We start from the raw sequence: 24,609 nt of genomic DNA on the forward strand, positions 1-24,609 counted from the left end.
TAACACCAAATACTCTGAAGTAAAGAATGAAATATATACCTGACTTCTGAAAACTACATAATGCTGGCTATCTTGAGACATCCAACATTACGGGCTGACCTGAGTACAGTATCGAGCCCTGAGCTCTTTGCAACATTTCCTTAAATACCCAGAAACAAATGCACAAACTCTTTCAAGTGTAAACACAAGCTCACAATGGGAATTTGCATTGATCAAGACTTGTGTTGATGCAAAGGCCAAATGGCTGAAAGCCACACCCACCAAACTAAGACAAGATATCTTTAAACTCTTAAAACATTGATTATAACTTCTGTGCGGATGAGATCTTTGTACCAGTCGCACTGAAACATTTCAAATGATATCAAACACATATAATACTGTATCGTGTGGATTGCCATTGTAATATAGAGATTTTGTGTGTATTTTCAGTGATCTCAGCATGAGAGAGGGAAGGAATTGGGGGAGAGGGAGTCAATAGGGAAAGATGTAGATTAGCTGATAGTGAGGTGAGACTTGCGTCTCCAGTGGTGTGTGAGGGACAGTTCAGATGTTAATTTCCTTTATTTTCTCAGAGAGTCCTTGTTCTTCATTCAGACATTTCGGCATATACTAGTTTTTTCAGTCTTACAAGGACGTCACCGCTTTGTTCGCGATCGTCATTCTTTAGCTCCGCCCACACGATACGCCTCCAGCCGCTCGTTTTTTTCCAGAAATCTTTCTTTTATAAATATAATAAAACTAAAGACTTTTCGGGGATATGAAGGATGCAATACTACTCTATAGGTACTCAAGATTGACATGAGATTGACTGAAACTGAGTGTTTCACCCCCCCTTACAGCAAAGATGAGCTAATAAACAGACAAAAGCAACATAAATACATTATTTAAACACATACAAAAGACAATACACACACACACTGGTTAAAAAGAAACAATAATTCCAATCAAGAACATATGTTATATAACGCACCTTTACATAAATACTAGAGCCAGACTCTGAGGTGAAGCCCAAATGTTAAAATGCCCTGAAAATTACAGAAGCCCTAAACGGACAAACTTCTTTAGAGCGCTAGTCAGTCTCAGCTGTCTCAGGAGACCATATTTTTGTCCAGTGTCGGCCACCGTAGTTTCTCTGTGTGCTCTGAAAGGGAAAGGGGAGCAGTGGGAGATTGCAATTCATACTACTGTGTTCAAAACATGTTCATATTTTAAAATGCCATGTGGTGAATTCCAGTATTAACCAGCGACGTCACTGTATAGTTACCCTTAGAGTCTCCTGAACTCTGTCTACATATTCCTCTTCTAGCAAAACGTTTGTATAAGCCGACAGCAGTCAGAGCCAAAGCCAGACCCAGACCCAGAGTCAGTCCAGCTGGCCCCATCCAGTCCCCTACAGGAGGAAGAGAAAAGAGGGAAGAGAGTTTTTAAAAGGTCATGAAACCCCCCTGCTGCAGCGGTGTTTTTTCACACCTTCGATTTGAAAAAGCTTGTTAAAAGCGGAGTAGTCGACTGTGAAAAGGTGGGATGGTATTGTGTGGAAAGAGGGAATGTTTGCATAAATAGGGGAGTGTCTGTCAGTAGGTGCATTAAGATAAGAGATATAGCAGCAGCAGTTACAGCGGTTCTGAGACATGTTCTTGGTTCACGTTGGCATAGTTTACCACAGTGAGATTAAATGAGGGATGAGTACAGCGAATGAGAGAGCTATGAGTGGCGTGTAGCAGAGATCGCAAATCATTCAGCTCTTCAAAGTTCAAACCAGCATAATTCAGTGAGAAATGAAAATAAATGTTATTCTGCGTGACGAAATATTTTGCAAACGTGATAAAACTATATTTGTCCAAATATGTACGCTGTTTGGCAAGATGAACAACGCGCCGACGTGATAAGAGAACGTGAACCACCCAACATGCGATGTGACAGCGATGTGTAATTCTAGATCGGGGTAAAAGCGAAGGGGTTTGAGGCTAGTCTCGACCGCGCATCTGAAGCAGAGCGACGCGCGCTGGGTTGCCGTGACGATCCGCGCTGTCTATCACTCGGCAGCTAAATCTATATTTGTCCAAATATGCAGCACACTGTTTCACTAAGAGCCCGAACACGTGCGGTTTATTGCATGGCTGTGACCACAAATAAAACGGAGAGGACGTGGCTTTTGTTCATTAGCCTACAGATTACAGATTGGTTATTTTGCACTCCTGACATAGATAGTCAACGCTTGCAGGTTCGGCGTGCGATTCCTCAGGTGAATTTTACTTTACCGAGCCTTTGTAGCAAAGGCTTCCACAGACGCCGCCGGTTACAACTCGCTCGGCGCCCTTTACGTTATTTCGTATCAGCACAACGCCTAGCTTTCCTCCGTGACTTTTCCGCACGCTGCTTCCAAAACTTCCCCACCATATCTCTACAATAATGATGGAAGACGAGCCTGACAGAAGTGACTGTCTCATGCATATTAACTAAATTATCTTGTATGCATACTACAGCGCAGGGATTGGACTGAATGAGCTTTATGTCATGAATATATATCGAGAATTGCTCAGAGCGGTCGACGTCAGCATGTGCCCAGCAGCCCATACTTGGGCCGAAAAGGCCGTGCCGACGTCAGCATTTGTGACGTTGCTTCGACTAAACTTTTCAAACCGGAAGACAGAAATCGCTCTGAAAAATGCAAAAATAACTATTTTCACATATGAATACCATTAATGAGTACCCTTAGTGTTTTCAATGATGTGCAGCCTATACATATCTGTTTACATCTCAAAAAAAGTGTTTTGGGGTTTCATGACCCTTTAAATTCACTGCTGATGAATTCTGTGAAGCTCTCAATGCCTCCTGTTTTACTCACGCCCGATGGTTTTGTCTTCATCTGTGTCGTCCGGATTTCCCTTCGAGTCTGTGCAGAATATTATAAGGTTAGTCCTGCAGTTTAGTATTAATTTACTGATTAAACCTAATATTCCCAGTCCTCCTCTGCTGTCCTCTGACCTGTGAGTGTGAGTGTGATCAGGATTTGTCCTTCAGAGTCCAGAACTCTGTATGTTCCAGTGTCAGTGGATGTGAACGCATTAATGGTCAGATTCCCATCACTGTCGGTCAGTCGATCACTGCTGACCCCGTGACCTCTCGTCCACACCTCTGTCCACTCTCCACTGGAGTTTGTCTCCACTTTATCAGCATTGGTCAACAGAAGATCCAACTTCAGCTCCTCACCTGTGTTCACAGAGATCTCATCTGAGGACACACACACACACACACATCATTATAATGTGTCAGTCAGTCAGAGCCACACACACAGATTTGGGATCGGTGATCAGATTTAAACATTTATCATTGAGATAAAATCATCCACTGGAGAAACCCAATCCGATCTGAATATCAGTCTCTGCTGGTCTCAGTCCTGAATGCAGAACTAAAGGAGATCCAGAAACACACACTGATGATGGTTTGATCCGCTCGGACTTTACCGTGAATATGAAGATGGTACGTCCTGACGAGTCGCTTCAGCTCCGTCTGATTATTATGGTAATAGATAAGCAGAAAGTATTTCCCAGCATCCCTCAGTCTCAGATCCTTGATGATGACGTCACATGATCCTTCTCTAAACACTCGGCCGGAACAATCTTCAGTCTGACAGATATCAATGACTTTTGTCTGATTGTTTAAACTAATAACAGAAATCTCTCCGTCCTCAAAGGCACATGTTAGTTTGGCGTTTCCTCCCTTTATTCCTGACACAGATCTAGAGGAGACTCCTGCAAACACACACAGGAGATGTTCAGTAAATGACAGTAAAATAATATTCATATTTTCTTCAATCAGTGTGATCATAAATACTCTATAGAGTTACGTCAGTGAACTGGATTAAATATAAATGAAGGCAATAAGTTCTCAACAATATTAGAAGAGTCACATGACTAATGTTTCTCATGTTGATGACTATAGTATAAATCTGAAGAGCATTTATTAATCAATAAACAGATGAATGAAGAGATACAGCGGTGATGTGAGTGTGTGTTATTTGTGTAATATGATGGGAAATGTCCAGCCAATCACTGAGTGTCAGAACAGAAGCACAGTTGACTAGAATAACTCTAGACACTGGAAATCAAAAACTGTGTCTGAACATAAATGATACTGACCTCTAGAACTGACCAAGAGCAGCAGAGGAAGAAGAGGAGGAAGATTCATCCTGATGAGGAAACACAAGAGCTGTTAGAGACACACAGGCAACTACTACAAAATGAAGCAATGGGAAAGAAGAAGCTATTCCGACTATTTCGACAGAAAGGGTGACGAAGTTATGTGCAAAATAAGCTACGCGGTATTACAATAGCTACAGTGGTACAATCTTTCGTTTCTTTGTTAAGTTAATTTAGAAAAATGTTTAGAGCATTTTTTTGTTTGTTAAATTAAAGTTTTAATTTTTTTTAAGTGACGACCAAGCAGTCCTGTTATTGGCCGACAGTGAGTTAACCGCATGTTTAATCGATTTAGTCTCTCAAATCAATTCTTGACTTGTCTTGCCTATAATAAAATCCATAGATTTAAAACACTTCAAGCATCACAATGTTAGTTCATTTAGCCTACCATGATATTACCTCCACATAAAAAGGCATTTTTGAGCTGAGGCAGACTGATGCTGCTCGCAACGGCGCTCGCAAACGAAAGGAGATAAATAATCGAAACAATTAAAAAGAACATGCAGTTTGTCTTATACCTTACATCTCCGCAAAATTAATATAAATCCGCGGTATAGCCTATATTTAGTGGAGTTCACAGCAATGAAAGCAAAAGATTCATGATGCATTTTATTCAGCAGCTCATTTCAAATTCAAGACTGCAATATGAGCAAGAGCGACCTAAGCACTGGTAAGATCTTTTTTTATAAGATCTAATCTAATCTTTATTTTAGATTTTTTGCTTTTCTATGTATATGTATTTATACATTTATTTATACATGTATTTTCTTTGCTTTTTTACATTTCTTTGTGTATTTATTTATTTATTTATTTATTTATTTATTTTTAACATTGACAGCTTTGACATTCCATACTTGGCTACCGTGCAAATAAATAGCAGACAAATCCATTAATCTTGAGCCAATGACCTGAGCAGACATTGTCCATTTTCTGGATATAAAAAAAATATGCATCTTTCTCTGTCTGATTTTACTTGCACAAAGACAACTGTCAGACACACTGTTAATTAATTATTCATAAATTGTTTGGATAGTGACCATGTGAACAACAAAAGTGATGCTCTGTTGAGTGCAGTTTTTATGGTGAAGGGAAAGTAATAAAGCAAACTGTATAACAGAGCAGTCTGGGGGTGGGAAAAGTTAAGAATTGTTGTTACTATTTTTTTGTGTTTATTCTGCAGTTTTAGTGTAGCCTAGTGCAGTGCTTAGCCTAGAAATCTAGACGCCCCCTAGCAGCAGCAAATCTAATCTGCCGCGAGTGTCGTCTAGCAACACTCAATACCCTTCTGAGCTGTAAACGCCAAACTCTGGTCGGGCCAATCACATCGTGTATAGAGTCGGTGGGCGGGGCCATAATGACGACGGCCGAGTTGCGTTTGCGTGCTTCTAGTAAACACAGAAACTGGCGAACGGCGGCGGTCTGTCGAATCAGCTTTGACCGCGACTCTGGAAGACTTGAGTTAAGCTTTTCTCTGAGAAAAGAACAAAGAACGGCACTGAAGTCATTCTGAAGAAGGGAAGATGTGTTCAGAGTTTAGCCGACCGGATACGGCGAATGTTTAATCCGTCAGCTCTGCTTCACCTCCGTTGCTCTGGTTGGTGTAGCGCAATCTAGGGCTGGGCGATATGATGAAATATATCGTCTGGACGATAGAAAATGTCTATCGTTTTACATAAGGCTCTATCGCTTACGCCACGATAACGCGTTTACGGCAGAATTTTACGTCAAGATGCACCTCACGCCACGGCATGACCATGCACGCTGCAATACATAAACAAACATGGAGAAAGACGGTAGTAGACGCGGTTCAGACCAGGGTAATTCTCAGAGTAATTATGCCAGAATAGTGGTGGCATAAGCGCTCAAAACAAACTTCAGACACAGAAGCTGCAACGGGCTTATACGCGTGGCACACCATATAGCCATATATTGAAATATTTTAATGGCAGGTGTAGGGGGGTGATTCTCACGAAACCATTAAAACACCACGGCACTAATGTTTTTAAATATAAAATGTGTAATATAGTAATATTAAAAAGCATCAGCATAAAGACAATACCTTTCTCTACCTTGCACAATGTGTGATTTGAAGATAAGAATTTATTATTTTTCAATTTTATAGCTTTTTCCACTGAAATTCTCATTACCGCAATGCGTCCGGCTGTGTTTGAATGCGTGTTATTTTGTAAATTAAACAAATTAACATAAAAATATTTAGAAAAAAAATAAATGGATGTTTAACTAGATTATTTTAGATGAAAGAAAACTAATTTACTGAATATTCATGTATAATAATAATGAAGAAAAATTAGGAAAATTGTGTGTCCATGCCTGATGTTCTCATCCTCCGCAACACTTTTTGAGGACTGTTTAAGCGCACATACAGAATTTAAATAAAGTTTGATTTTGAGTGACAGAGCACATGGACCAGTTACTTCAAGATGGCTACCAGGTAAGATCATCTTTTTATATCTCTCCAGTTAAATGTTAAATATTCTGTTGTCTGAATGTTTACACGACATTTCGATTATCATTACCGAAACAGGTAGTTTTCTACATTTCGAAAATTGTTAGATTTACAATTTTTTATGAAAATGTGCTTTATTAAAGTCTAATTATATTCACTGAGTAAAAAATTAGCAAAGCCTTCATGGCTTCTCTATTGTTAGCAAAACATACTGAGGTACCTCATCCTCCGCAACACCATTCTCATATACCGCAACCATTTAACAGCAGTTGCGGTAAAGAGAACTTATGTTTCGGAAATGAGAATTTAAGCAAATTGTTTATTACTTTTAAATATCTTTTATAAATTTAATATAATTTTAAAAATGTAATAACTGTTGATATTTTGCTTTATGATGTTTTATTGTAGACAGTCAGCAAGTGAGAAAAAAAAATCTTTAGCAAAGGCCAGGTTGACAAAGTTCAGGGAGAAATTATACAGCAACCCAGAACTGCTCGAGGAGTACAGAAGGAAGGAGAGAGAGAGGTTAGGTTTGGAGATGTTATAGCAAGTGTAATTAGCAAAAAATACCCTACAGTGTTAGGAAATGTACATGAGAACACACACACACACACACACACACACACACACACGCACACCTTTAGCCTATAACAGGCCTTTGGTGCTGGATTTAGTGTAATGTTCATACTGTGGGAAATTTATAGGTTGTGTGAATCTTAAAGTGACAGCAGCCTAATCATTTTGTTGCACTCTTTCATTAATGTTAATTAAAAACAAACTTCAGTAAATTGTTAATAATTTTGTTATAACTTAGTAATAATTTTTATTAAATAATAAATAGTAATTTGTGCTTCTGTTTGTAATTTGTTTTTCAATTAATTTCAAAGGCTAAAATTAAGCTCCACCCCGCAACTTCAGGCCCATGATAGGATGCATGAACAAACATACACACACACCAACAAGTCTATACTATATGAAGATGTGTGCATACGTACCCCCCCCCCATGCTAATTTAATGCTGTGCTTTCTTTCCACTTCCAGGTATCAAAAACGAAAACAAACTAGCAAAATAAAGAAAACTGAAGAGCTGACTAAGAAGCAACATGAAACGAAAAAAAGACAGTGGCGGGAAAGCTCAAAGCGCTATTATAAAAAAAAGAAACAGCTTAAAGCTGTACTAGACACAACACCATCTAGTGAGGAAGATGACTCACTTCAGCTTATTCAAGTTATTGAAGAAGCAAATGAAGTTCAAGAGAATCTTCAAGAAGCTGCCCCAAAAGAACAGCCATTCTTGTCTCAGCAGGTAAATGCATGTATTAATTTAAGATTACTGAACTTAAACATTATTTTTTAAAGCCAAGCAACAGTTAAAAGTTAAAATAACTGTATAATTATAATTTTTAATTTAATTGTTCAACTAACCCAACATACACTATTCTCAAAAGTTCTAAAGCTCTTTTTTAGTTTCCATTTTGAATAGAATTATATATCTTTTTTTTTTTTTTTTTTAACAGCAAAATGACATCAACTTAACTCCCCCCAAAAATGAGATACGGACACCAAGAGAAATAAAAACATCTACCCCAAAAGAATCACCCAAAACGAAGAAAAGAAAAAAAACACTATCAAAATTGAGGGCAAAGTTGCGTGTAACAGAAGAGAAGCTTCTGGACAGGACTAAAGAGACGTTAAACCTAAGGAAAAGACTGAGAAGACTTGAGAAGAGGGAGAGAAAGCAGAGACTTATGAACATGGAAGACAGAGAGGCAAAACAAAACGCTAGAAAGAGAGATCAGAGAATATTACCCAACAGCCAGAGACGATTAATGCGCAGAATTGTTAGCCGCTTCTTTCACCAAGATGAAATTTCTACTGTAATTAATGGCAAATCTGGTGAAATCCGAAAAAAGGGGCAGATATTTCGCAAGAGAGCCTTGACAAACAACATGGCAAATCTTCATAGAAGATTTCAGACTGAGAATCCCAGGCACAATCTTTCGATTTCTCAGTTCTGTAAACTTAAGCCATTTTGGATCATCCACCATAAAGTTACAGACAGAGAAACATGTGCTTGTAAAACACATGAAAATTTTGGCCTGAAGATAAAAAAGCTGCATCAGCTAGGAATCGTAGCCACATCGTCTCCAAGGGACATTGTGCGGGCCAGTGTGTGTTGCGACAACGACATGTCCTGCATGTACAGGACATGCAGCAATTGCAAAAATAAGACATTTCCCACAACACAGGATCCTTCACTGAAAGAAAACACAATAGTATGGGAAGAGTGGGTAACAAAATCTGTACCAAAAAAAGTTGGGTCCACTGAAGAGAAGGAAGTGAGGAAGGCTTTCCTTGAGAAGAGGCATACCTCCATTGAAAAGCTTGTAGAACTAACACAGGACCACCTCTCAAACTTCTCAAGACACATATACAACATCAAGCATCAGTCTGAAAGATTGAAGAAATTGAGAGAGTCCCTTACTCTGAATGAAGTAGTAGTTCATGTTGACTACAGTGAGAACTACGCTTGCAAATACAGCAGAGAAATAAAAGAAACTCACTTTGGAGGTGGCAACCAGCAGGTAACCCTCCATACTGGAGTTATTTATCTCAGTGGGGGGAAGGTGAAGTCCTTTGCATCGCTTTCGGACTGTCTTCAGCATAATGCCATAGCCACATGGGCTCACCCCATGTACTCAGGAGCATACGAGAGGAGCATCCAAATTCAAGGGACATCCACTTTATTTCAGATGGGCCCACATCTCAATACCGGAACAAAACTAATTTTTATCTAGCCTCAACTGTGCCATTCATGAGAGGATTTAATCGTGTAACATGGAACTTCACAGAAGCATCCCATGGAAAGGGTGCTCCTGATGGAGTGGGTGGTGCCTTGAAAAACCTGGCTGACAGAATTGTGTGCTACGGTACCAGCATTCCAGATGCCAACACTCTTTTTGAGCAGCTAAATCTCAATTCATCTGTAAGGCTCTTTAAAATTACAGAGGAAGATGTCAAAACAAGTGCCGAATTAGTACAACCAGACTTAAAGACAGTACCTGGGACGATGAGAATTCATCAGGTGAGTAAACATATTGAACAACATCTTCAAACTCAAAGCAAATAGACAAAAGTAACTTTACCTAAAAAGAGAAAATGTTGTTTTTATGTTGAGTTGCTGGATGAAACATTCTTAAAGCTGTAAATAAGAGATAGTTTAAAAAGAAAACTTAGTACTGAAATGTAGTTACTGTGTAAAAGTCTGAAATTTTTGTCCGAAATGTTTTCTCACACATTTAAAAAACTATTATGACCGCATGTTGTGTCAATCGAATTTACACACTGCCTCCAAAAATTTCATCTGTCATAAAAAAATTTGGATCAGGTTTGAATTTCTGCGTTTTTGTATCCATAGCAAGCATTTTGATTGGAAAAGGATGACAAACATGAAAAAAAAAAAAAAATGCACACGATAATTTTGGATTCAGTGTGCGGGGACCTTAAAGGGTTACTCCACTACAAAATTTAAATTTTGTCATTAATTGCTTAAAGTCACTGGAACAGTTACAAGACTCCCGGTTTTCATCCAAAATATCTTAAATTGTGTTCCGAAGACGAACAAAGCTTTTACGGGTTCGGAACGACATGGGGGTAAGTGATTAATGACAATTTTCATTTTGGGGTGGACTAACTTTAAGTACGAGTGTGGTCGGAACTAAAAGAGGCAGTTATGTGGGTCCATTGAGGTAATTACCTGCAAACTCTAAAAGAGAGAAGTTTAAGATCAAAATATGTTATTTACCTGTTATTTGATATTACACTCTAAAAAAATGCTGGGTTAAAAACAACCCAAGTTGGGTTGAAAATGCACTAACCCAACAATTGAGTTGTTTTAACCCAATGGTTGAGTTGTTTTAACCCAGTGGTTGAGTTGTTTTAACCCAGTGGTTGGGTTAAATGTTGCTTAAAGGGTTACTTCAGCGATTAGCATATGGCTTTGTATCAGTAGAAACCCTGGAGTATATTCAAATGATTGTGCTTTCCCCCCTCATATCCCCCTGAGACAAGAGATTTATGCATTTTTATTCCTGGAAAAATTCCTCCTATGATGCAAATTGACGATTTTTGCATCATAGGAGGAATGTTTGGCCAAAGGCTAAAGACTACAGCCAGCAGAGGGAGCCATTTCCGCGTGTTTTGAATCCGGCATTGGGGGATGGGAGATTACACTCAGCTTGCAGGGAGAGCTCAGCTGGCAGCTACAGGCACTCATTTAAACGGAGCTATGTTGAGCAATGTAAGTCTTTTAACTTCTCAAATTAATTTCTATGAAAGTTAAGCTTGCAAAGGCATGAACTGAAACGCGCCAGACTGAACTCTCGTTGTGAATGTATGCCGCGAGTGTAGTCGCGATTACCTCAGCTCTCATCACTCGTGCAGTTAGTGTTCAGTGCTGTGATACTCGCGCAGTGACTCACTCATTATATTGAACAGACACGTTCAGTTTTTAATTGAAGTGTCTTCTCTAACTCAGTCACTGTAATCAAGTAGGTGGCATTGGGAATGGCCTCGTAGGGCAGCGAAGCATTCTGGGAATTGTAGTCTTTCATCCCCATGGGACAAAAATACATTTTCTGTCTTTTCTCAGTCTAGAAGACACCAAATTCAAAAATAATTTCACATTTCTACTGCATTGATGACCCAGTTTAAATACAGATTCATCTTCCCAGCGCTGAAGTACCCCTTTAAGACAACCCAATTGCTGGGTAAGAACAACTCAACCATTGGGTTAAAACAACCCAATTGTTGGGTTAGTGCATTTTCAACCCAACTTGGGTTGTTTTTAACCCAGCATTTTTTAGAGTGTAGTATGTCCATATTTAATATCTTAAATATTTAATATATTTAAATCAAAATAACTGTTTGTTTCTCTTTAAGCTTACATCAACAAAAGCAGGCCTTATCTACACCAGAGAAGTGTCCTGCTTTTGTGATTTTGCCTGTGGATGTTTCAGTCCAAAAGAGTTTGACTTCCGAGACAATGTGGAGCCAGAAAAGGAGAACACCGAGGCAGTTTTGGAAGCAGGAAAGTGGGTCCTTGTACAATATGATGGAGAACTGTTCCCTGGCACAATCACACAGGTATAAAGAAGTATTTGGTGCTATGGATATTTGTTGTCAGTGATGGAAATATTCTTACATTTATGTATGTATTGTTTGTTTATTTATTTATTTTTACTCTCTAGATTGTAGATGGTCAGTATGAAGTTGACACAATGAGTTGTGCTGGACCGAACAAATTTTTCATTCCATCAATAAGATATGAGGGAGAAAAAGTGTGGTACTACTTTGATGACATAAAAGCCATCATTCCAGAGCCACAACCTGCCACATCCTCAGCTCGACACTTCTGCGTGTTGCCTGAGATCTGGGCAAAGTACACAAACAAACACTGAATTGGTAAAGATGTTACCAAGAGATTTTGGGGTCGTGATACCTCCAAGATGATTCCAATACAGTAAACCAGAGTGTCATTTAAGCTCCTGAAAGGGATAGTTCACCCAAAAATGAGCCTGTGATGTTTATCTGCTGACCCCCAGGTCATCTGAGATGTAGGTGTGTTTGTTTCTTCAGTACAACCCAAATGAAGATTTTTAACTCCAACCGTTGCTCGTATAATGGATGTCAATGGGGTGTATTTCTATGAGAGTAAAAAACACACAGATATACGAATCCATATTAAACCCTGTGGCTCATGGAGACACACTGATGTCTTAAGACACGAAACGATCGGTTTCTGTGAGAAACACAACAGTATTTGTGTTATTTTGTGTACCAGCGCCATTACTTTCGTCGGAAAAGGTCAAAAACCTGATCATTATTTATATATATATATAATCTGATATGAGGTAAAAAATAACACAAATACTGTTGTGTTTCTGGCAGAAACCGATCGTTTCGTGTCTTAAGACATCAATGTGTTGCCATGAGCCACAGGGTTTAATATGGATTCGTATGTGTGTGTGTTTTTTACTCTCATGGTAATACACCCCATTGACATGCATTATATGAGCAACGGTTGAGTTAAAAATTTTCATTTGGGTTCTCCTGAAGAAACAAACACACCTATGATGCTCTGCAGATAAACATCACAGGCTCATTTCTGGGTCAACTATCCCATGAAGTATAGTTAACAGGTTGTCTTCTATTAAATGTTCCTGTTTGCACCACAGCCAGTTAATTAAATACCATGCCAATATAATTAATTCATATTTGTTTTTTGTTTTGAAACAACCACTAATTTACATTGAAAGAAAATGTTTTTAGGCACACGTTGATATGTTGCCCTGTTTATTCCTGTTCTAATGTTTTCTTTCTTTCTTTTTTTTTTTTTGGCGTATGTATTTTTCAAACCCTACACAATAAAACTTTTTTTGAACTTGAATGGATGATTGTGAAAATATTATCCGTTTTTCTACTTTAAAATTAGTTTTTAAAAAAATCTCAGACTATTATACGTATTATCATTACCGAAATAATTAACCTCATTTCCGAAACCTATGTATCATTACCGCAACAGATGTTTATTAAATGTTAATTTAATTAATAGAAACATGGTACTTTGATTTTAAATGCATGTGCAGAATCTACAAATTATGTTCTTTCAGGTTTGTCATGTCATTTTGAAAATGTGTCAGGTTTCATCGGAATATATTAAAAAAATGGTTGTAAATTGTGGAAGGTGTTGCGGTAATGAGAGAAATTAATAAAAATAAAAAAAACTGTTAAATTAAAAATTAAAATTATTTCAGAATTTCAAGTAACTGTGCATAACTATTAATAATCAATTTTTGAAAATGTGAAAATATATTAGCTTTTCTAACAGTGTTGATGTTCTCAGACTGTTGCGGTAATGAGATTTTTTAGGACTTATTTTCAAAATTATGTAAAAAAAAGTGTTAAATAATAAGTAAAAGTTTTAAAAGTATTTTTTACAAATACTCCAGACTTTGTTTCTAATGTCTGAAAAAAAAAGAAGTACATTTAAGCATGTTTTACATTTTCATGCTTGACATTTTTAAAACCAAGTTTTCGTGAGAATCACCCAGGGATGGCGAAAACTAAACATTTTCTTGACCGACCACTGAGCCTCATTAGCCGGTTGAAACCGGTTAACCGATTAGTTTAAAATATGCTGTGCTATTTAAAATAACAGCCGCGAGCCGCGCTCCCTCTGTCTCTCTCTCACTCACACTCACACACACACACACACACGCAGTCCTAGCGCTGCCGCCTCCCATTCCACTCACGTCACTTTTTTTAATTCCCTCACAGCGCGAAACACGAGTCCCGCAAACGCGGCGCTGAGGAGCTTGTTTGTTCGGACAAATGGCTGCTTAGTTTCGAAATGGTTTGGGTACGAGGTGATCGCGTTGAAAATAAAGGCGTTTGTCCAGCGTTAGAAGCTCATCTGAAACATTGCCGCGGCTCATTTAAGAAAATGACAGCTCTGAAGAGACGCCGCTTTAGTTCGAGGTAAGTTAGTGCCAACAATAATAAAGAAAGACGATCAACACCTTATGTGTTACCACTGAAATGAAGATGTGATATATTTCCAAATGTAAGCCCATCTTATGTGGACTGACACTTCATCCTGTCGTCTGCCCCGGCTCTAACCTCCAGTGTTTACTTTTTGCAAACCTTGTGAGCGCGCAAACCCAAACGCTGACCTCGCGCCAAATGTTTTTATAGGTTTATTAAGTACAAACAGACGAGTTATGAAAAATTGAGTGCGAGGGATATGTTCACTTCACACAAAAAGATTTTGGAATGAGACGGCCACCTGTAGTAGCGTTTAGTCCACTGTCTATAATAGCCTAATTTAGAGATCACTTTTTTTTTTTAACCAACAACTTTGATTGGTTAACGTTGATACGGTCAGCCATCGGTCAAACGGTCATCGGTTAACATCCCTAGGCAGGTGTTAACTTTACCAACAGTCTTGCTTTAAAAAAAGGTTCTAAATAAAATAAAAATGTAGTCCATACTACCTTTATTTGTTTTGTATATCATTTCAAACTGCATTTCCACATTGCAATTTTGTATAGACTATTCATAAACTGAATTAACAGAAAAATTGCTATATCGTTATCGGGATATCAAATGAGCTATATCGGGATATGAAATTTTGGCCATATCGCCCAGCCCTAGCGCTATCCTATCGCGTGCAGAGGGAGTTTGACAGACAGCCGTTTATCCGCCCCTCAGATTGAGCCGTCAATGGAGAGTTTCAGACCAAACATCTGGATGAGGCTCTGGATTGTCAGGCTAGGGTAGTGCCTATATGTCTGAGGATATAGTGGAGCAAACTCCAACACAGCAGTTTGGGGTGGGTGAAGAAAGGATTATCATTGAGGAATGAGGCTGAATCCAGCTTCTTATTCGCAGCTTCATATTGACGCTATCCAGTCCAACTTAAAAGATGCGATGCTTCCCGTCTTTGGTTTCTTATTCACGCTCAACTAGGGATGTCAATTTTCACAAATTCCCATGATCGATCGTCGTTTAAATTAACGATCAATTAATCGATTAATCGTTAACCATAATACTGAAATATGCGTCTAGCAGTGGCTTATAGCCGACAGCATGACAGTAGGCCTTAGTGCAATGCTGCTCAAAACGCCATGTTCTTCACCAAATGAATGAGAAGGATTTTTATCTAAAGAAAGGGCTATGGGATTGTAAAATTAGTCGATGTTATTTATAATTTAATTAAATTAGGCTACTTATTTAATAACCAAATATAACCTGTAATACAACACGAACGCCGCCTCAGATCTGTTATTCAGAATTTGTGGACGCACTTGCAAGAGCAACGTGCTGAAACGTCACCTAAACCCAGTTAATTCAAAAGGATTTATTAAAATATTGTTTTCATTAATGTTATGTAATGTGACAGTCCCAATCATAGTTATTATTAGTCGTGCGTTGCTGTTTGAACTGCGCGAGCTGAAGCGGATCGCGCTGAATCAACACTACACTGAAACTTTGCTAGCACGTTATTTAACTGAACAAAAAGCTTCCTATATGAGATTAATCATATTTATATAAAGTTAACAAAATATTACAAATTATATATCTTCACAAAATGATGCGAATGGACAAGTGAACTTGAATTGAGTTGCTGATATTCATCTTCAGAATGGGAGACGCGTGGTGTTCACGCGCTCTAGGAACAACGCTCTGAACACGGCACCTAAACCCAATGACTTTACAACCATTTATTAAAACGGTGTTCTCATTTCTGTTATATAATATGACCGTCCCAATCATCGTTATTATGCATTGCTCTGTATGCGCTAAAGCAGAAGCACTGAATGAAAACCGGTAGCCATCACTGACGCCATTTGTTAGTGCGTTTTATTTCGCTTGAAAGAAACGCATCCTATATGATTGATCACATATATAACGTTACAAAATAAATGTAATATTACAAATTACTTCAGCACAATCTGATGCGAATGCACAAGTGAACTAAGTTACATGCGCGAGTCAGAATGCGTGACTCATGTTGTGCACGCGCTCTTCCTGGATCAACGCAATGAAACACACGACAAATAAACCCAAATAATTAACAATCCCAATGTTTTATTAGGCTACAATAGTGTTCTCATTAATGTGGTGTAATATGAAAGTCCCAATCATAGTCATTATTAGTGCTGTTGGAGCTGCACGCTGAAGCTGATCACAGCCACGCTTTTACTACCGCTCACCTCTAACGTTAATTATTAACCAAATGCATCCTTATGAGATAAATCAGCTAAAGATAGGCCTGCACAAAATAAACACAATATTACAACTTACATTTGCACAAAACAAAAGGCTGCGAATGCACATGCAAACTTGCAGTCATGATGAAGGAGTAACTCCAGCTGTAAAATGGTTCCAAATAGAACTCGGGCACGCTCGCATCATTTTTCCTCCCGTTTCCTCACGCACGCGCATGACCCTGCTTAATCGATGATCGATAAGTCTTATCGATCAAATGTCTTATCGACAATTAATCGATCATCGATTAATCGTTGACATCCCTACGCTCAACTTAAAAAAAACGTGCGTTTTTTCTCTTTTAATGCTTTTAAAGGGGTTGTGTTGCTTTTGTGTCCATTTTCAGAATAAAAGAATAATATATTAGTGAAGATTGACTATAAACATATTAAAGCACATACAATATAATTACAGTATGCCTTTAATTATTTGCACTTGCCATCAGCTCAATTTAGGGACCATGCATGTGGTTTTTCTCTTATTCACACTTTTTGGGACCCTGATACTATTGTGTCTATTTTCAGAAAAGAATAATAAATAAAGAAGGTAATTAACACAGAAATATCAGTGAAAAATATAAATGTACATAAAATATAATTACATCATTCTTCAATAATTGAACTTGAATGCCTTTGAATGCATTAATAAATCAATAAAAGGTAAGGTAACTAGAGATTAATGCCAGCTCCAGCTTGGATCCAGCCTCCGAAGACTTCAGATGAACCAACACCAGATAATACCTACCCCGGCAAGATCTCACATCAAATATGGATGAAATGCATACAAGAAAATGCATAATCTAATTGAGTTAATCGTATCGAATTTTAATGAGAATCGTCTTGAATTGAATCATTCTGAATTGGCAAAAATCGTTCTTGAATCGAAAACCTATGAATTGTGAATCAAATCGATTCACTGCCTACCCAAAGATGCACAGCCATACAAACAAGCCTATCATCAGCCTCAGCCGAACCGCTTCAACACGTCGTGTTGTTTTTGATTTGTGTATTTTAAGGAATCAAATGAATGGATTGAACTCACTCATTACTAGGGCTTTCAAAATTGTTCAAAAATGACGTTTGAATATTCCCTCTAAAACAAACACGAATATTCGAATTATTCAAACATCTGGGAGCGCATTTTGTCAATGACGTGCATTACGTCAATAACAGGACAAATAATACAGAGATATAACTACTTGTATAGGAAGTCTATTTAAATTTATACATATTTGACAACTAATTACTGACACAATAACAAGTAAATCAACTAACAACCCCCCCCCCCCCCCCCCCGCCCTCACTGCGGATAACGGTTTAAATGAACAAACTTTAAGTGCTGAGCAAAAGTTTTGTGCAAGCAATTTAAGGTCGTGACTCTTGTCCCAAATATAGCAGGCTTCATTCAGTGATTGAAACAAATATTATTAATATTAATTGAAGTTTCACAGAACGCTCCGAGCGAGCTCTGCTGTGCTAAACATGGAGCTTTACCTTGACATGAAACGGTGAATAATCACACCAGTGAAGCAGTGCATTTATCCTTTATTCATGCGACATCTCTTCAGTCGGTACTAGGGATGGGACGAAATATCGTTTGACAAAATATCGCGATACAAAACGTGACGAAACGCATCGAGGTCGAAAAAAATGGATCGCGAAATAAAGATAGATGGCACCGCTGCATGATTTGCTTAGTATATAAATAATTTAGTGTATTATATGTGTGTGTGTGTGTGTGTGTGTGTGTGGCAGACATGACATAAAACGCAGCGCGCATTTTCTGTTTGATCTGAGGCATAGCCCGTAGTTGGAAAAAGTGAGAGCAGTCAGACAAAGGATGTAGCAGCAAACATTAATAGGGAAAGAAAATGGCATTAGCATTAATATTCTAAACCAAAAATGCAGTTATTGCCTACATAAACTACCATATTTTCTGTTTAACTTTTATTAGACTCCAGAAAGAAAAGGGCGTTTTTTTATGAGCACATTCTCTGCAGTCTGAGCGTGATGCACTGCAGCTCACTCTCGCTCATGTCTGAGGTAAATCATTAACACCATCACCGCTTACAGTACACCTGTTTTATTGAACTAAATACATTACAATCGGCTAAAACGAATGCACAGGTTACTTTCCTGAACAAGCGCGCTCCCGAGTCCATGTTCTTCACACTGTCCACGTGAATCGCGGACCAGTTCGGCGCGCACAGCCGCACACGCAAAATACCGGCAGTTCAACAGGGAATGCGGATCTCTTAAAGGGGCCGCACTATATTCCTCCTCGTGTAATATGGACCTCCTCCAGGTATGGTGTGGTTCTGGTTTACTCACTGGTACACATTAACAATTTTTCATACGAACTTTGCCCTGTTCTGAATTAAACTGCCAGTGTAAAAACTCCCTTTATATTGTTAAAATGAGAGAAATCACTACTTACTCATTTTTAAGTTTAGGCTTAAGAGACATGAACAATTTCTTAGATAAACATATCTATGACCTTTGATATGTCTAGTCTTCATGCTGTATTGATTATTATTGAATAAGTATGGTTTCACTAATAATAAATGTACATTTGCATAAAGCATGCATATTTGTCCATACCTAAGTTGATTAGAGTATTAAAAACTTAATTTAAACTTAATTTAAGATACATTTACAATTGCTAAAAAGGTGCGATTAAATTGCGATTAATCACGAGTTAACTCAAGACAATCATGCAGTTAATCGCGATTCAATATTTTAATCGATTGACATCCCTACAGTGCCCTCCACAATTATTGGCACCCCTGTTTAAGATGTGGTCGCGGACTCCTTTTTTTTTAAACAACATAGAACCAAAATGCAAAAAAAGAGAAAAATCCCACCTTTCGTTTAAGTACATTACTTAGGTGGTACAAAAAAAAAAAAAAAATCACAGAATTTGAATTTAAAAAAAAAAAAATTTGATATCGTATCGTGACGTATCGTATCGTAACCCTGGCATATCGAGGTGCATCATATCGTGAGTTTAAGTGTATCGTCCCATCCCTAGTCGGTACAGTAGTCTACACTTTAGTAGTGTTTCTGTTTAACATTAAATAAAATGAGGCATGCTATGCTAACTGTATCTTACATAGCTTGCATATAACTTTATCTTTTGGCTCAACAATTTTACCGACCAAAATCCAACGTACTTCCAGACATGGCTTTAGATTATGGAGTTAAAATCAGAGGTCAAGATGGAAATTTGTCAGGTTTGTGCTGCAGTTCAATGGAGTTCATGGTGGTTTTGCTCTCCAAGGCTCCGTGAAAGTCACGTAACTGAAAACTATGTTGGCCTAGCTATAGCTATACTTGCAGAGCAGGGCCCGTATTTATCAAGCTTCTCAAAGTGCTATTTTAGTCTTAAGTGCTGAGAATTCATGAAATTTACTCCTAGTTTCAAACTTCAGTTTAAAAGCAAGTAATCAAATTCCTTAAAGCTAAGAATCCCTCTTCCTCTCCCAGTTATTTAAGACAGCTCGAGAGGTCTCTCAGTGGTCAGGAGTGTCCAGTAGGGGCTTGAGATGGCGCTGAGGAGACAGAGACGTGCGCAACTCTTTCAATAGATGGAAAATGTGTTCGAAATGTTTGACGACAAGCATTTAATCAAACAATATCATTTGGACAGAGCAGACATCATCTTTTTCAGCGCTGGTTAATGTTGGGCTCTTTATTGTCAAATGTGTATTGGATTTAAACTCCTCTTAGGAATTTCACCATTCAATGTGAATTTATCTGAGAATATTCTTAAATAAGGACATCTCTTCAGTGATTGGTTCATGCCTATGACATCATCCAAAATCCCGTTTGTGGCAGAGAAAAGTGTCATGAATCAACTCTAAGACTGACACATAAGATTTAGTCCTACTTTACTTAAAGTATGATTGGGATGCTTGATAACTAACTTTTAAGCGCAGCTTTGAGCCAAGAATTTTTTTACTCTTAAGTCAATTCTTAGCAGTGTTCCTGTGAGTAATTCTAAGATATTTGATAAATACGGGCCCTGAACATCAGCTGAACTCTGTGTGATGGGACAAGCAAGACCGGGGGAGTTGATGAGCGTTTTAGGGCACACTCATGCCAAAATAGGCCAATTAAAACAACCCACTTTTACCCCTGAACGAAAATTACACAAGCTCTAGCTTAATTTTCATAAAAAAAACTAAATCAAACCTTATTTCACTTTAAGTTGAAAATCAAATTATCAAAAGGTGCACCAGGTCCAATAAAACATGCAATATTTCATTAGCCTATTTCTTTAGAAAACCAAAATAATTTTTTAAAAATAAAATAAAAGAATTATCAACAATAATTATGTATGAAACAAACCACATACAATATTTGTTGGTTTGTGTACCGGGAGTATTTTCTGTTATGGTTCCATATTTCTTTGAAAATATGAAACTGTTATTCTTGGTTTTACATATGAGAAAGAAGATACGTGTTTTTTTTTTTTTGTTTGTTTGTTTGTTTTTTTTTTTAAATCAGTCTTATTTTGTTTTTGGCTATTTAATTTATTTTTATAGACAACCTTGGGCCTAAGCCTTTCTTTGATCTTTTTAGCTATACTAGACTTAATAGATATACTTTATGTAACCTAACTGATATTTTCTGATTCTTCTAATCACTTTCTAAGAAATCTGTGATGTATCGCCAATAATTCAATGTCATATATTTTAAACACAAAAGCAGCACAAACGATTGAGATTACTTTGCCGACGTTTTGCGTTGATGGAGGCAAACTCCACGCATGCATTCTACTGTAATACTGAAAATGATCGGTCAAACTCAATAAACAAACACCAGGCTTTGTTAGACTACATCATATAATAACCTCGCTAGTAAAAAACACATTCTTCTTCTTCTTTGGGTTTTAACGGCAGCTTGCATCCTTAATGTTGCGTAAAAAACACATATTCGTCATAAACATGTCGGTTCACTTCCTCATCAAGAGCAGGTTTAGTTTTACAGAAACACAACACTAGGTCTATATAACGAGTCTAATGTAACACACCGATTTATATTTAAAAACATGAAAACTTACATGGTTAAAAGGGTCTTCATGAGTCTTGTTCATCAGGGGTCAGAACTCTATAAACTACAGCTTGTTTAGCGAGATGTAAACACAAAAATGAAAGCAAGCGTCTCTGCAAGGGCGTACGTGTTTCCTTTTCCTTTTGTGTGTTTTCAGAGCGGGGCTGCGTTCGGAACCGCATACTTCCCTACTATATAGCTAGTATGGAAAAAGCAGTAGGTGAGCGAATAGTATGTCCGAATCCTTAGTATCCTTAGTGTTTGCACACGTATTTTAATTTGTTACCATCAGGGAGACCATCAGGGAGACGATTTAGGGTTGTGAAGTGTAAGTCAAGCCGTTACAAAAATTATTTTGTGCCAACTGCGGTCAAAATCTTAAATAGAGAATCTTATGTCTGAGATATAATGCTGTATTTTTTCATATTAAAATGTAGGTAGGCTTTTATGTATGTAAGTATGTGTGTATGTATTGTCCTATTGTACACTGGCGGCCCTGTCACGATATCTAAGACAAATTTCCCAGTAATGGGACAATAAAGTATATTCTATTCTATTCTATTCTATTCTATTCTATTCTATTCTATCTAGTATTCATAAAAGAGTAGACGAGAACTACCAGGCGTTTGGACTATTTCTCGCGAGATTCGGACGTGCGTGTGTTATGTTGCGTCCGAATATGCCTACTAGGCTACTAACCTAGGCTACTATAGTAGGCTAAAACAGTACGTGAAAGGAGTAGTATGTTCGAAACCTCAGTAATCATAAAAGAGTAGGCGAGAAATCCCCGGATGGCCTACCCGCGCTCCGCCCAGATTGTGAACTTGTTAAGCACTCATCGTCAGATAAGGCTTGTTTGAGATGCGCCTTGCCTCAGTTTTACCCTTTCTTTTACTGTCTATGGTTTACTTTACTGTACCACAGCAGTTCTGACCGCGCATGCGCATTGCGTCGCATGTTACTAGCATAGACTGTAAAACTAGTCTGCAGGTTACTAGCCTAGAAATCTAGACGCACCCTAGCGGCAGCAAATTTAATTTCATCTTGATGTGGGTCTGGCTTGTCAGGCTAGCATGTTACGGTACTGGAGGGGAATAATTTCCCGAATTATTCTAAATGCTCATATTGCTGCGACCAATTCCACTGTCCGTTCTGCTCGATTAAATATTATAAGCCATCAGGAGAAAATCACCTCAAGCGCCATCTTAAATCACATTTTAACCGGGCAGTCCAACACGAAGGTAAGCGACACTAACTTTAAGTTAGCCAACTGTTAGAACTTTAGAAAGCTAATGCTAATGTATTCTGCGTGAAATAGTTATCGATAAGTAGCCATAACGAAGTAACGTAGCCTGTACAATCTTGTCATCCTTAACAGATATTATTTTGTACCCCCGTTGTGTTCATTTCATGGTAACGTTAACTAGTTTTGTGTCCCCTGTCCAAAATGACTGCCCCATTATAGCAGATTATAAATTCGTAATAATACGTTTATTATCACCTAATGTGTTAGATCTTTTTTATATATCAATGTATGTTTTTATGAACAAGTTGAACTTTGTTATTTATGGCGCGTAAATGTACTAAAAAAAATACTAGTTTTTGAGTAAAACATGATGGATTATTTTGACTATAACAATTTATAAATCATACTATCACCAAATGTGATGTATATTTTTAGCAACTTAAATCATTGTGAACAGCACAAGTTTTGAACTTCTGTTTACTTTGTGTGGCTTTTTTTCTTTTCTTTTTTTTTTAGAAAAAAACAATATATGGATAATTTTGACTTAAACAAATACTTGTATAAAACATATTGTGCTCCTTATCACAAACTGTTTTGTAATACAAATATGTCATTGTGTGAACAAAAATCATGGAACCTTATGACAATCAGATTAAATGAAAAATTGTAAATCGTACACATTTGACCAGAACACAGACCCAACATTTCATTGAGTATGTTTTCTTATGTTACAGGATACACTATTCACCGGTGTGGCTTAGGCTGTAGATCACAACTCCATTACCACTGCATGTACTGTCAGTCTATGCTGCTGCGTAAGGAAGACTTTAAAAAACATTTAACTGTGTGCCAGACTAAGTAGTCAACCTCAGTGCCACTTTCAGAGCCATGTTCTGCCAGCACAATGCCTTGTCCACCCCCAGTGCAGAGTCAACCTCAGAACCAAGTGCAGAGTCAGCTGACCATGGCATTCATGCAGTCAAAAGAGTCCATGTGAGACCAGTTGTCCGGGAAAGGTGTCCTATGTGCAATGTGGTTATGAATAAACATAACATTAGAAAGCACATTGACCGTAAGCATACCAACCAGGTTTTGGACGTGAATTCCAAACGCCACCTCAGGAGTGAGTGTATTGATGAGGTTAATGGTATATATTCTGTCCAAAAGACTTTCCTTGGTCACAGTGTCCCTCTTCATGTCCAGAATAAAACATGGGGTGAAAATCATCGTGTGACCTGTGAGTCACAAGAATGTCAAGGAAACATGAATTTGGCATGGAGGAGTGGCATTAAAGCATATAGATGTGTACATCTGAGGTCAGTCACTTACTGTACCAACACAGCTAAGCTTGACACACTATGGGAGGATTCACTGGCAAAGATGGTGCAAACCAAATGGTTTACTGAAGAAACCAGGAAGAATGGCCTTGCCCGGCAAAGCCTATCCAGAGAGAACAATGTCCCTCTATCTGTGTGCCTAAATTTTGGATTTCTTCAAAACAAAAAAATAGTATCTGTATTTGAGCCCACGGTGTCCTATTACAGTGTTCTTGGACGAGTTATGGTGGTGTACAACACCAAATTAAACTTGTGGCATTGTCCATGTTCAAAAACAAAACGTTCCTGTCCACATATTTATGTGGCCAAGTGGCATTTTTTCCAAGAGCAGCCTGAATTGTTTAGGACAGTCAGAAGCACAGAAGAAGCAGTGGATTCAGTTGGTAAAACAGACAAGCATTAATGTCTGGGTGGGACAGAGGAGGGAGTGACCAGTCCATTATATCCACCAAAAGGTGATGGCCTGAGCAGT

At 38.0% G+C, this 24,609-nt stretch overlaps 2 long non-coding RNA genes across 2 annotated transcripts; one reads left to right on the forward strand and one right to left on the reverse strand.

Moving 5' to 3' along the window:
• Positions 1-2,843: 2,843 nt before the first annotated feature.
• LOC137048332 (uncharacterized) lies at positions 2,844-3,751 on the reverse strand. Its single transcript, XR_010899382.1, has 3 exons — positions 3,468-3,751; positions 2,989-3,234; positions 2,844-2,896 (listed from the first exon to the last, which is right to left on the reverse strand). It is a non-coding gene; the product is annotated as an uncharacterized lncRNA (long non-coding RNA).
• Positions 3,752-7,935: 4,184 nt separating this feature from the next.
• Positions 7,936-12,111, forward strand: LOC137047328 (uncharacterized). The gene is made up of 3 exons (XR_010899195.1): positions 7,936-7,975; positions 11,611-11,814; positions 11,919-12,111. It is a non-coding gene; the product is annotated as an uncharacterized lncRNA (long non-coding RNA).
• Positions 12,112-24,609: the final 12,498 nt, after the last annotated feature.

This window comes from Pseudorasbora parva, chromosome 19 (genome assembly GCF_024679245.1).
Source record: "Pseudorasbora parva isolate DD20220531a chromosome 19, ASM2467924v1, whole genome shotgun sequence".
In the NCBI taxonomy this organism is placed as follows: domain Eukaryota; kingdom Metazoa; phylum Chordata; class Actinopteri; order Cypriniformes; family Gobionidae; genus Pseudorasbora; species Pseudorasbora parva.